We start from the raw sequence: 14,948 nt of genomic DNA on the forward strand, positions 1-14,948 counted from the left end.
CTTTTTTTTTTTCTTCTGAACACAACAGTGAGTTGAGTGGATGGATGCACAAAGCAAGTAACTTCATTTTACTGGTAAAATACCTTAGTAGAGTGACACAATAGCATTATCATCCTTCTTTTTTACCGGTTCTTCTTTTAATCTGTATGTCATAATAATGTCATTAGAAGGTGACTTCATCTTTTTACCAGGCTCTTTCTGCACTACTTAATGTCTGTTTGATCTTTCATTCAGCTATCTATTACCATACATATCTATTATAAGTTGAAAAGGTTTTCAGTCTGACATAACATCGGAGGGGAAGAAATGTCATCTTCATTAAACCTCACAGTTCTGGGATTCAAAGCAAATTACTTAATCAGCACATTTTTTGAAGAAACACACAAAAAATATTACAAAAATAGGCAGTTTGTCTTTATTTATTTTCCATTCGCTTTTTAAACCACCTCATAACACACTTTTTCTGCTTTCCCTGAAAGAGGGAAGTGAAAGTGTCTTGAATTAAGATGTAAAGCAATTCCTGAGTCCAATTTCTAAGGTACTGAGCAGTTCATTGAGGTCAGGGCTGGGTGCCAGAGGGAGGAGGGGTCAGGGCTGGTGAATGGCATGATCTTTCCCTCTCACATGCCACGGTCCCATGTTGAAATGGGCATATGCATTTAGCTTTGCACTCCATCCTGCCACAGTATCTCATAGTGGTTGTTCAAGGCAGCAGAACACTGTATGAAGTCATAATCCATAAGGAGCTTCTCCAACCCGTGGTCCATAATACTGAGCTGACAAGTTACCCAGATGAAGTAAGGCTTGACTGAGCAAGGTACATAAGCACTTGCCCAACTTCCAGAGCACAAACCATACTAGCAAAGCAGACAGGATGCCTATAAGGATGATGCCTGTATTTATGTGGCTTGTTGAACGAAGATCATGAGAACACAAAGACGGTGATGGCTTTTCTCCTAGGGTTTGTGGCTGCGTTTGTATGTCTGACGGTCCTCAGCAGCAGCACCAAGACTGACAGTCTGGGAATCAAACACCACAAAACTGAAGTCCTTTTGAAACAGGGAACTGCAGAAAGCATGCAGAAAGTTGGGAGGAATAGGGGGGCTCAGGGTGCTGACTGTCCAAATGCTCTAAGGCTTTAGCACACATTAGGTTTTGCTCCTTGGAAGGATTTGGCATGCAAGGTTAGGGGTGCAGGGGCTGTGCTTTAGATGTGAATAGCCACACAGACATTATGCAGACGAGAACAAGGGCATGTTTGTAGATGCCCTGCTTAACTCCCTGTCTAATGTTAGCAGAGCTTTTTCATTTAGCTTACAGAGGCATAGGCAGTTGTGTCTTGGTTGTCTTGAGCAAAAGAATGGCCCTGTGTGTTTTAGCTGGATCTTCTTTGCTACAAATCCATAACAGATGCCATTGGTGTTTTTGTTACTATTGCTACTTGATGGCTTTCTGCAACTGCACTTCACATTCCTGAAGCTGAAAGTTTTGTTCTCTTGGCCACCGAGAAACACTACACTCTTATTTTGGAGTCTCCCTGCATTCCAAGATAGCACCGGTAACAGAGGACATGCAAGGGTCAACAGCTCCTCGGCCACAGCACAACCTCATTCATTGCAGCAAAGAGGTTTTTAGAGCCTGGAAATGCCCCAGAGAGCTATTCCTTCTGTAGCCCATAATGGCTGCCATTTGTTCTTTGTTCCCATGGGAGAGATAGATGGATGTCACCAAATATTTTGTACCCAGACTTGTCTCTTCTTGTCATGTGGGGTCCTGAACACACGAACAGGTCACACTGGGGCTCTTTGATTTTCCGATTGCTAATGACAAGTTTGTGCCACTGATAAATTAAGGAGAAGCTGGCAGCAAATTTAAGGTATGGTTTGTAATGACACTTGCACAAAATTGCTACAGAAATACTTCACTTGCTAGAACAACTGGGAAGAGAAATGTGAGAACCTTTAGACATACACATCTTATGACATACACATCTTATGCTGCACTGAATTCTGCCCTGTATTTTGTTTATACTTAGCTGGTAGAATAAAATTCAGAGTTATAACTGAGGTCTGTACTTGACTGTGAATAGCATAGGCAATACTGAGATTTAAGTGCAAAGTAGAGATGGAGGTGTCTTGACAAGGTAATCTATCTCCTGTAACATTTTCTTGTTAAGTTTGAGATGTGTAGTGCAGAGAGTTGACATACCCTTGGTCTGAGGAGCTGTCATCAACTTTCAGGCTTTTTTGTTTCCAGGTGTCAAACTTTTGCAAGCATCCTGTGAAGTCAGTCTTCAATTCCCACACACAACACAGTCATCCCTGATGGGATGACCGTGTCAGCAGTGACAGCTCTCCTCACCTCTGCCCTCACTAGAAATCAAGGATTCCATTTTCAAGTGACCCACTTTAACTATATTCTGTTATGTTTTCATGAATAAACATACTGAAAGTCCCCAGCTTTTAAATCTGTTTGTCCTGGTTGCAGCTGGAAGGCATCTGTCCCTACGCTGCAGGTCTGTGCCAGCACACAGCAACAGGAGACTGATTTACTGTTAGAGATACACAGCCTGTTTGGGCAATATAATCTACAGTGTCACTGTCCAAATGAAGGATTTTTTCAGCCCAATGTTGGCTGTTACTGATATAATATTTTCATACTGAAGCCAACATAGCTGTTCTGGATGAACAATGTTAGCCAGGCCCAATCCCTGTAAATCAGAGTGCTGAGTTTGTGCTCGCTGAGCAGCTGGATGAGGAGGCAGGAGATGCTTTGGGTGTTGTTCTGTCTCTTTGCAAGGCAGCCAAGAGACTGAAAGTGAAACTCATCTGTGGAAGCTGGGCTCTTGCCACATTTTTATTCCTTTATTTCTATTGGCGTGGCACGGGGCTATAGCTGGGGGTGAGGATGGGGCTGGCTATGTGGGCAGAGCAGTGACAGACACAGTGGGCATGGTGGTGATGGGTTAACAGCCAGATTAGATGATCTTAGTGGTGTTTTCCAGCCTAAATGATTCTGTGATTCTATGATTCTATGACAGACACTGAATCCTCAGAAAGGAAAATGCTTGAGAATGTGAGGCAGAAACTTGAGACAAAGTGCCACTGCATACAGCTGCAAATAGCTGGCATTTAGCAGGGGCTTCCAAAAAAAGTGTGCACATGCCACAGGCTTTAGTGTTGGCACCAGAGTGGGAGCAACAGGGAGCCCCAAATTTCCAAGTGAATGGCCTAATGAAACTCTCTGGTCCAGGGTCAGCCCCTAACCTTTGTCTCTCGTTAAACTATCATTCAAGTGCTAAAAATGTTCTTCCCACTGGTTATATCATTATGAATGTTTACCCTGCCAGTACCTGAAAAAAATTGCTCTCTGAGGTAGAGCCAAATACCATTACTAGATCTGCAAAAGATTTGACAGTGAAATTAATTAGTTAATCTTTGTAAAGTGCTTTGAAGATGAACAGCTCACTATGAGTTTTAGGTGATGTTATTATAGGTTAGTGAGTCACTTTGTAAATTGAAGGCAGAGGGGTCTCTTTTACGCTGTCTTATGGCATCATCTTCACCATGGCAAGGAGTTGGTGGCTGGACTAGATGATTTTAGTGGTCTTTCCAGCCTTAATGATTCTATGATTCTATGATGTCCATGAAGCTGACCAGTCCCATTCGGTCACCTCCTGCATTCACACGTTGCCTCTCATTCTCCGGGGTGAGCTGTGGGGTCAGGGCTATGCTAGGAGCAGATTTGCTCTGGGCAGTAAGAACCATCTGCTAAACATTCCCTTCACTCCTTACCATTGCTGCCCCTCTCCTGGAGGTTTGCCATCCAGTCTGTGTTGGTAGATGGCTGCTTCTCCTCCTCCTGAGGAGACTGAGACCCCAACATCCCCAGTGAGAAGGGTGGCCTGATCCTCCCTGGCTCCCTGCCCCTGGCCCCACCTGGGCGCTCTCTGATCTGCTTGTGGTGCTAATGGTTGGTATTAGGTCAGGGACTTTCCTTCTGCTCTGTGTTTGTGCAGAACGCATCACCCCGGTTCCCCACCAGACTCTGAGGTACAGCAGTAATACAGGCAATAAATAATAACAACCTTGAAACCTCTAGTGCAAATTACAGCCTCATGCAACACCTACGTAATTTAGTATAATGTTAGCACAGTAGCTACCCTGGGAGAATTGCATTCAGATAAGAGAATACACAATAATAATTCTGCCATCTGAAATCAAATAGAATTGTCTAAATGCCTAGAGCTCCTTTTCTGCTATCACATTTTTTAAAGAAAAGAAGGAACCCAGAAAGGAAGCAAGCATGTGAGATAAATAACCAAAGACAAAAGGAATAATTTTTTAAAAAAAAAGCTAAAGCATAATAATGATGTAATTTCTATAAAACGCAAAAAAATACTCTTATGTCTGGGCCCTTCTTGCAGCTCACACTCCATGATTACACTGGAGGAGATGAGCCCTCTCCCAGTGTTTATAATCTGAGGTTCCAATCTTGCAAACATTTACATGCATGGCTAACTTTATGCACACAATTAGTGCAATTGAAGTCATGCCACTTGCAAGACAAGATGCAACAAGTGAGTGTATCAAACGCTAGGTGGGAAGAGGGCGGCAGACAGATGAAGGGTAGTAATGATAAGATCATGTGGTTACCTGGGCTAACTCTGCTCACTGGATGACTCCAAATGCCTTTTTTTATTTTTGAATCATTACTTAAAAAGAGTTCCCTGTCACTCTATAACTGCTTGTTGTGACTCAGAAAATGTGAGCTTACTCATGTTCGTATAGTATGTTATTAGTGGACCTTTTCATTTTCTCTTCATAGAAAACTCTCTTCACCACTAACTAACACCACTTTAAAAATAAGATTTAAAAAAAAATGACCCCAAGCCTTTCTCATTTACTCTACTGTTTTCCTGCTCTCTGTTTGTGTATTAACCTCCCCCTCTGGATACTTTCTCCAAATGAGCACCTTCTAGTTTCCTGAGGCTTTTCTTATCTTCCTTGCAGCTGTCCAAGAGTCAAGATCTGAGGAGCAGGAAGGCAGACGTGTTGTTGACCATATATAGCAGATACCCCTTACATGCAGAGCTCTGTGTCTGTGAACTACACAGGGGCTGCCCTTGACATCACCCTGGCCTTGACCAATCCCTCCCAGCTCTTACCAATACACCCAACATTGGGAAGCAAACCACAAAGTCTGGCAGAGAAAATGTTGCTGGAGCATCTGGACCAGCCAGGAAGGGCAAAATAATATTTTTCAATGTCTTCTTGCTTTCACATTTCCTAGCTTTATGAGAAGCTTGGATAAGACTTTTAATAGCTTAACTTCTTGGATGACCTTCTGAAATGGTTGTTTCCCCATAGAAGTATCATGGGAGCCTTCACAAAGCCAGACTGAGGGAAGTCACCCTCTGCCACTCTGCACATAGATGGATACTTCTGGCACATTCGTGGAACAGGGAAGCCTTCAAAGTTGGATGGACTTAGGAAGAAAATTTGGTTTATGTGTAACATTGTTATCACATAAGTTAGAATAATTATCACATTTGTGTTGTATTTTCATGATATTTGCTTCACTTAAATTGTTGTTATAAAATAATTTTATGAGTTATGTTGCTATACTCTGCGGCAATGTAAGGGAGTTTTCTGAACTCAATGGTGAGGCCATGTGATTTAATTGCCACACTATTTGTTAATTAGTCTGGGTGAAAATGCCAGCACCTGAGTGTGTTTGGAGAGTGGGCGGTGGGAATGTAGCTTTGTGTGAAGTAGTTCCAAATGCCAGAGAGCTTGAATTTGTGGTTCTGATTTCTTGATGTTCTGACTTCTTTAGCTTTACCAGCCAAATAGCTAGAGTTTAAAACTTTCACAGGCAGAACTTTCCTTGTGTATCTCATGCATCTGAGCAAAGGAATGTTGATCTGATTCATCAGTGGATCACATCTGCAAAGTGCAAGTGGCTTTGGATCACTCTCACACCAGAGCAATAGTATTTTATGTCATCTTGCAAGGGTTTGGATGGCACTACCTGCCCCTCAGCATCTGGTTGATGTAGCTGTAAAGCATTTTGCTTGAAATCCAACATAGACTTCAGATCTTATAGTCTTGGGAAATTTTTTAATGATCAGGTTAGATTCCTTGAAAAGTCATCATATAATCTGAGTCCTGCAAAAGAACCTGATCAGGCAGTAAAGATAGTGTCACATACGTACAGATCTTATTAGATACAGCAATGATGTACATCATAAACTGGCTTTTTAAGAGGCATCAGGCACAGACTGTGAAGCTCCTGATGGGGCACAAAGAGCTCGTTCTCCAGCTGTTGGTCTGGTTGGTGCAGCAACCACAAGGCTGTCGGTCTTCTGCCTGTTAATATGCCCAAGCCTCAAGCTGTAATTTACGTTTTACATTAAGCGTGTTATTTCTGGGCTAGCAAGTTGAGAGTTCGAAAATCAGATGAATTTTGTATGTTATAGAGCAGAAAGGGGATGCCACGCTCTCATGTTCCTTGTGATGGTACAAAGTAGGCTACAGCAATCTAAGAGCTGGCAGAATCACTCACAGCTTCTAAACAGCACAGATGAGAAAGCAGCCATGCTGCTGCCATGTTTTGGAAATAAAGGATAAAACGCTCCTTCTATAATACCTGTTTTGATGACTTCAATGCTTAAGGAAGACAAGAGGAGCTAGGAAGGATCCCTTTGCTGCATCACAACAGATGAAGCAACAGCTTGGCAGAAGAATAATAGGAGAAAGGAAGTAATGCATTGCTGGACTGAGTGTTTGAGGGTGCAGGGAAGGTCTATGGGATCAGTGTGAGATAAGCATAAAGCTCTGCTTGTCAGCAGTCCCTGTGCACCTGAGACACAAATTTTGCACATACTGGTGCACTAATAACACAAGGGATGAACAGGGCTGTGTAGCTCTGGTTTCATTTTCCCAAGTTACTATTTTCAGCTCCACAACCCACCATAAAGGTGTGTCAGATTGGCACGGAGAAAAAAATCTCTCTAACATGCAGTCATAATGGCAAGGAAGGGTCTTCTGTTAGCAAGTGAGTAAGCCCTATGTTCTCATCCTTGCTTTCTGAAGTCTTGAACACTGCAGTAAGAAAGGTGGGAAAACTGCTGCGTTTTGCACTGTCGTAAAGGTAATTATTTCACTGTCATTTCAGAGCAGATTCTGGTTACGTGACAGGGAAACAGAAAGTCACTTGTGTTAATATCTAAGTTCACACTAATTTATACACAGTGCATCAAACTCATTTATATGCACACTGCCCCACAGTGATTATGCAAGAGGAACTGAGTATAAAATTTGATCTAGTGTGATTTCAAAAATAGCACTGTCTAAAGTCGGTATAAATGCGGAGGAAGTAAACCCACAGAAGAACATAACCAGAAGGGGTGTAAAACAGCAGGTTCGGGTGATGATCCTATTGGTGAAAACTCAGCTCCCTGATCAAACAGCAAACTCTTCCAGACATGCACCAGCCCATTAAGCCATCAGTGGCAAGGATAGGCAGGATGGTGTCAGGCACTGGGAGTCCTCAGTGTTTAAGCAGACCTCTGGCTAAGGAGCAAGCACGTAGGGAAGAGAACAGGTCATTTAATCATCCTACAGATAAGAAAATTGTGGCTCAAATTCAGAAGTGTAAGGTGAAAATTCACTACACACTTGAAACTAAAACTGTTTTATTTCAGGCAAGCTGGCAGAGTGTTTCAACAGCTTCCTGTGGCTTAGCTGCTATGACACAGTAGAAATAACCTTTATTCTGTCTGGGGCTTAGGAAGTATTATGTTTCATCCTTGCTGAGCGACCTGTGTTTCACAGGTCAGATGTAAAATCATACAAGACTCAAATCTCTAGCCTCTCAGCATGCAGAGGTTCATTAGAAAGCACGGCCAGTGCAGGGTGCACCTGGCATTCTCTGCTTACTCACCACTCCTTTTCCACCATGCAGCCCGTGCCCCCCCATGAGCCATGAGAGTCAGATCCAATGCCTTCAGAAAGGGGATCCCTTCCCTTCCCTTGGGATCAACGTAAGCGGTACTCCCCTGACCTCAGTTGCACCTACCAGTATGTCGAAAAAAATCAGGCAATTCTATTAACTAAATGGCTGTGAAAAAATGATTCCTAACAGAATCTCAGGATTACAGTTTTTCTGCTTGTCCACGGCATTCTGAGCTGTTCCATTTGAGTCTCATGTAAAACAAAGTTGTTGAATTGTCATTCTGTGCTGGCTAGGAGAGTCTGAGTTATGTACTCAACACCGTGGGTCGGGGTGCTGGAGTCCCATTTAGGCCCTTGAATAGCAATAACAAGTGATGGTGCTTGGTAGAGTAATCCCTATGGGCACTTTGCTCAGGAAATGCAACTGATAGGGTGTGCTATATTATTTCCAATTTGGAAGTCCTCTGATGATGGAATAATGCTTCTTTTCAATCTTTCCTTATTTCCAGTTGCAGAATTAGATTTTATAGAGCCATAATAAGTTGATTTCTTATACATAATTGTGATGTGTTAAGTCTGTAATTTTTTTAAAAGCCACTGAAATAAGTTGAAGAATAGCAGCAGAACATTCAGACAATTTTCCCTGTTGCCTGAGGTACTTCCCTGAAATTCAACAGCAACTGTGAAAATACGGGTTAGAAGTTGGCCATTTCCTATTCTACTATCAGTGTACAATCAAAGAGATAGAGCTCTATGGGTTTCATATTCATGACTTGTCCTTACAGACATGTATCACGAGCCACATAGTTTCACATACTGTTAATAATTATGCAACAGCTTTAAAACAGAGATTACCCTGGTGTTTTTTTTGTTTTTTTTTTTCCTAAACAAAAATGGTCTAGGAAATGGTAGTAGCTCTAGTTCTGCAAACACTGAAGTGTGGGGAAAATTAATGTAACTTAAGCTTCAGAAGAAAGTTGTGGCTGAACTAGGTGCTTTTCCCAACACCTCTTATAGCATTTAGATAAAAAATCTCAGTAGTTTAATGTTAAAGTTACTTTACATTTGGATTTTTGTTGTTATGGTTGTTGGTAACATCTAAAATCAGAGATATTACAAATAAATATTTAAATTTCATGAAAACATTTCAAATGATCTGATGAAGATTTTCATACCAAGAAAGGGGATATCTTTCAAAAAACCCAAATCCATTTCGAACTGATCTATCACCCTCACCCAGCACAGCATTTATCCTCCCAGTGCCTCTGCAATGTAGTGTGGTTTTCTACTGATTATCTTTTCTGTTTTTCTCTGGAGATTTGGAGTCAGATACCTGAAAATATTTAACCATGCAGATATATGTTTTCAAAACTTCTTTGAAGACCCTTGAGGGGCTTTGATCCTGATGAACTGTTGTGGGAGCTGGACATTTAGAAACGTCTGAAAATCCCACCGAGTTTACACCACAAGGACCTTGTAAAATCTGGCTATAAGTGTACGAATTATCACATCTAACACCAGCCACCAGAAAGATGCATGCACAGCCTCAGCTAAGTTTGGTCGCATCATCTGGCAGGGAGTGCAGACCCATCAGAGGGCAGGGCAGCTTCTGTTGAAGGACACCCACCTGCAAACACAGTCGTGGTGTATTCTGACTCTTCTCAATGACCCCAGGGGCTGTTTAGATCCATCGCTTAGATGAGATACTTAACTTTTCGAGACCCACGTTACAGGAGATGAATCCAGCACTAGGGTGAGGTATGGGACAAAAGTTATGTGGGCGATGCTGTTACACATACTTGTAAATAAAAGCTACTGATAGTGCCTTTTTTAAGCACTTACTACATTTAGAACTTAGGGTATTAGGAACCAAGTTCACTGACCAAGTTCACTTATCCTCCATTACCTTGATTCAGCTGAAAGCTATGAAAGAGATAATACTAAAAACAAAAACTCTTAGCCAAGGCAAACTCCCAGATGATGAAAGCTTTTAAGAAGATCACTATGGGAGTTTCAGGAAGGTAAACAAATCACAAGGTAGCTTCGGCATGTAAAATTACTCTGAGTCTCTTGAATTAAATCCAATTAATCTCCTTTTTATATCAGTATAGGTCCCTATAGGCCCAGAGCTGTGCTTATACTTTTCCAATATGACTATTTTTCTGTAAGCAAAAAGCTCCATCTGACCAAGAAGTTATCACAGAATCACAGAATCATTAAGGTTGAAAAGCATGTCTCTCAATGCCACATCTTCATGTTTCTTGAAAACCTCCAGGGACTGTGATTCCACCACCTTCCTGGGCAGCCTATGCCAATACCTGGCAGCTCTTTCTGAGAAGAATTTTCCTAATACCCAATCTGAATTTCCCCTGGCACAGCTTAAGGCCATCACCTTGTCATATCAATGTTACCAGGAAGAAGAGGCCAACACCCACCTTGCCTCAATCTCTTTTCAGGGAATTATAGGGAGCCATAAGGTTTCCCCTGAGCCTCCTCTTCTCCAGACTGAACAATCCTAGTTCCCTCAAATGCTCCCCGTAAGAACTGTGCTCCAGTCCCATTATAGCTTTGTTGCCCTCCCGTGGACACACTCCAGGGACTCAATGTCTTTCTGTAATGAGGAGGCCAAAACTGAGCACAGTGCTTGAGATGTGGCCTGACTAGTGCCACATAGAGGGACGTGGATCACCTCCTGCCCCTCATCTTCATCAATAAAGATACTAAACAGGACAGGCCCTAATACCGACCCCTGGGGAACACCACTAATGACTGGTCACAGCTGGATTTAATTCCATTCACCACATCTCTCTGTGCCCAGACATCCAGCCAGTTCTTTATTGTTATTATTTTTAAAGATTTGTGAGATCTCTGGGTTAAATGCAGTGCACAAATACAAATAGACCTATTTCAGCTGCTACACTACTGAAAGCAGAACTTTCCAAATATACCAAATATAGGTTTGACAGTTATCTGATATCATGGATCACAGAATCACAGAATTGTAGGGGCTGGAAGGGACCTCTAGAGATCTTTGGGTCCAGCCCCTGAGAAAAGCACACTGATCAGTTAATAATTATCTTAAGAGTCATCAATAGTCTAAATTTGTTACACCCCGGTCTGCATATCTGGGACTAGCTCTCTTCCTCACCTTTCCTGGAATGCCAGCTATGATGAGCAAGCTATTTTCAGTTTCTCACTAGGAAGCTACCTTTGGACCAGTTCCTACGCTAGTTAGTATTTTGCTGCAGTAGAAAATTCAAGATTTGGCCGTAGGAAACCTGTTTTCTTGGCATCTTGAGCCAATTCCTTATTAGTGTAGTTACTTCCAATCATCTGCTATGTGCTGTCTGCAGTGGCCTGCATAGGAACATCTATGAAGACAGAGTTGTTGTGACACTTGTCTCATGACATGCCTCTCCAGTTCTTCACTTTGAAGGTCCACTGAAAGGTGTGCCTATGATGACACATCTGTTCTGGTATTTTTTTTTTCTTCCCCGTATAAAAAGTAATGTGATAAGTTCTTGTCGCCGTGCCAGGACGTCACTCGATACATGTAGAGGAGAAACAGTTTAAAGCTACTTGACTAACAGCTTCCTCTGTCAAATATGACATTAGAGTTATGATTGTCTCTTTTTTATCTCTTCACTTTGATGACAGGCTTATCTGAGGTAGTGAGACAAAGAGCGGAGTTGATTCAGCCTACCATGCTGTGCAGGTGAGAGTTTTGAGATCAAGTACAGCTGTTCGAAGGGCAAGTCCTGGTGCTGAATGACAGCTGCTTTCATCAGAATCATGGCTTGCTTTTTTTTTCTTTCTTTCTTTCTTCTTTCTTCTTTTTTTTTTTCCTTGACAATGCCAAGAAATTCAATTGAGGAATGTACAAGCTTAAATATCAAAATGTGACTGCCTGTGTAATAATGTCACTTTGAGCTACTGGCTCCCTTTGATATTCTTAGATCAGATCAGATGCTGCACTTAGAAAATTAAATGTGATGTTGCCGATGCTGTTTAGAGGGAGTGAATCTGTTTGCAGAATCCATGTGTGTCGATCTGACGGTGCAGCATATGACACCCACTGTATCACTGCACAGAATTTCTGGCTTGTTGCTAGAAAAGGAGCCACAGACTGCTCAGCACTGTGCTTATCAATCAGTGTTCACCATGATCACACTTTCCACAACTTCATGACAGAGCAGCACGATATTCCTTCCTTCTCTCCTTCCCTGCCCCCATCACTCACGGCCTCTCCACCTCGCTTCTCAAAAACAATTGTTAGTGATTTGATAAGTCCATTAGCCCACTCTACAAAAGCCTACAGTGTGCATGAACAGGACATTCAAAGAGTGGCTGTTTTGAATTTCCTGGAATACTCATACATGCAGATGTACAATGAGGTTTTGCAAAAGAAGTGCTCAGTTTTTACTGCATGAACAAAATCTCCCATGTAAGCAAGCAAAGAGGTATGTGCTTATCCAAGTATTTATCTATGCCTGCAGGTATTTGAAGCGTGTGCAGGAGTGCAGGGTTTGTACATGCACAGGTTGGACTATACATATATGTTATTAAAAGCTGAATGTATCCGGGCTCTTTCTCACTCTCACTCTGCCTACCTAGGAGAGGATATGTTTCTTTTTAAATCTCATGTCTTCTTGTACTACCTGAACAGAACAACCTGACTTCTTTTTTCTTTTTTATTTTTCCTTGTTGTCTCTTTTGTAACTTCCAGAAATGTTGAGCTTATGACCATCTTCACGACTTTCAGTATTTCTTCTCACTTTTCAACTAAGAAAATTAATACAACCTAACTTTCTGGAAATTAGCAATCCTGAAAATGTGATATTAGAAAGTCTTGAGGATTATGATGCTATTTATAATCAACTTGTCAGCCTTTTCTCCCAGTCTTTGAAGTCTTCCAGTATGGTTTTCGCACCAGGAGGAGACACTGCTTTTCAGTACCATGAAGCACACAAGAGCATAGGAGTTTATCTCATATGAAAGCAAACATTAATCTTGGCCACGAAAAGCACTGAAAATAAAAAAGTTATTTGTAGCCATTATAGGCTATTCAAGTATATGATACTTTTGCAGCTGATGATTGATATTCACTGAACCCTAGAGAGAGGTTCTATTAATATCAGATCTATATTTTAATACCTATTAATATTAAAAGAGAACTGAAAAAATTATGTGAAGCAGCCCAATAAAGTCAGGGGACATGGACTGGTGGAAATGTCTAATATTTATGCGAGTACCCACTGAAGGAAAAGGAAAGAGAAATGCTAATAATTCTCTGTTTCCACATATGCACTGTAATATTATTATTGACCACTATATTAAGAAGAACTCAGGGGCTGATAAACACGAAGAAGAGAGCGCTAGCTGTGAAACTATTCGTGTGTGTTAAGAATATGCCTTTACTCAGATCCTACCCTTGAAATCATGTGAGAGGGTTCACTATATCTGTTAGGATCCTGTTGTTAATGTGAGGGCTACTAGTGCCTTACACTATAACTTATATCACAAGCAAGGCCACTGAACGTGAAGGGATACAAGAAAAGAAAAGCATGTTTCTCATTTTATATCTCCTGGGAGCAAGCATATCTAGCTAATTTAATTTTATTTTAAATAAAGACTATGCACCAAGAGAGCATCTACCATGTAGTACTGCAGTGAGGCAAATTTGCAGTGTATTAGATGTCTAGAGCTGCAGACAGTCAGCTCAGCATCATTTAAGTTCCATTCAAGATTTCATGTACAGATTATCAAGATGATTTCGGAAATCCTCACTGTGCCCCTATTTCCCTCTCTAGATGTCTAAATATCTTAAAAAATCTGGTTTCTTCTCCTTTGACAGAGACTTCCACAACAAGATCCTTTCATTTTCAGATCCAGAGTGATAGATAATTGCTACCGAGGAGCTTTTCACCACAGCCAAAACTAACCACAACAAGTAATAAAAATCCAATAATCCAAATGATCGACTATGTATTGAATAATTCTTCTGAGAGCACAGTGCAATGAGATGCACAATTCTGGGCATACTAAAGACAGACAAAAATTAAAAACCTAAATGAACACAGAAAATGTCTGTCACGTCAGATACATCAACTCTGTCAGTCCAATACATGCACTTAATTAAAATGGTTCAACCATCTGTCCAAGAGGTTGCATGGGAAAACTTCAATTGATCGTCTTGGTTTTTCTGAGTGATAAGGAAGTAGGGATAAAGCTAGCTCTTCTGGAATGGATTTAAGAATTATAAAACTGACAGTTGGGGAATTTTCTACTTTAACTATTTTAAGCCTCTGTCATTCCTTTCTGCAACTTCGATAGAATTGAGCAATTGGAAAATACAGATGCAATTTAAGCATCGAGAAGGCAGGTGAATCATGTCTTTCCATGACAGCCAAGCCTTGTGCCTGGGGATGCTATTTGCTGTGAAGGAGGGTAGGTGATTTCCTGCTACAGCCCTCCCTGGAGGACAGAGCAGAAGAGCAAAGGCAGCTTTCAATTTCCGAAGGGGCTCTCCAGGAGCTCAGTGAACAGAAACAGCGGAGAGCAGAGGTAGAAATCATCACTGCCTTATTTGTCTTACCTGCTTCTTGATCTAACCTGTCCTCTGTGCCACTAAGGGATACATAATCACTTTTATTCACTTGTGTATATTTGCCTCTAGAGGTTTGCCTAACCTTGAGGCTCCTGGGACAAGATTCTGCTCACCTAACTTCAGCTTTTCAATTGGCATCTAGTCTAGGCTGGTCTCAGAATGATAAAATGGCTTGGGTTGTAAATGACCTCAGATATCATCTAGTTCCAGCCCCACTGCCATGGGCAAGGTTGCTAACCACTAGATCAGACACAAAAAAGGTCCCTCTCAAAAGGGGTTCAAATTTCTTTCTGTGAATGCTTATTCCTATAAAGCCAGTAGGAAGAGGTTGGTGCTTCTGGAGGCCTCCAATGAGAAATAAATCCCATTCAAGTTTTTTTTCT

The 14,948-nt window shown here is 41.5% G+C and overlaps 1 long non-coding RNA gene across 1 annotated transcript; it reads left to right on the forward strand.

The window, feature by feature from the left end:
• The first annotated feature begins 427 nt into the window (after positions 1 to 427).
• Positions 428 to 13,923, forward strand: LOC109368097. The gene is made up of 3 exons (XR_002115782.1): positions 428 to 817; positions 11,616 to 11,673; positions 13,813 to 13,923. It is a non-coding gene; the product is annotated as an uncharacterized LOC109368097 (long non-coding RNA).
• Positions 13,924 to 14,948: the final 1,025 nt, after the last annotated feature.

Source organism: Meleagris gallopavo, chromosome 6, assembly GCF_000146605.3.
Source record: "Meleagris gallopavo isolate NT-WF06-2002-E0010 breed Aviagen turkey brand Nicholas breeding stock chromosome 6, Turkey_5.1, whole genome shotgun sequence".
Classification (NCBI taxonomy): Eukaryota; Metazoa; Chordata; class Aves; order Galliformes; family Phasianidae; genus Meleagris; species Meleagris gallopavo.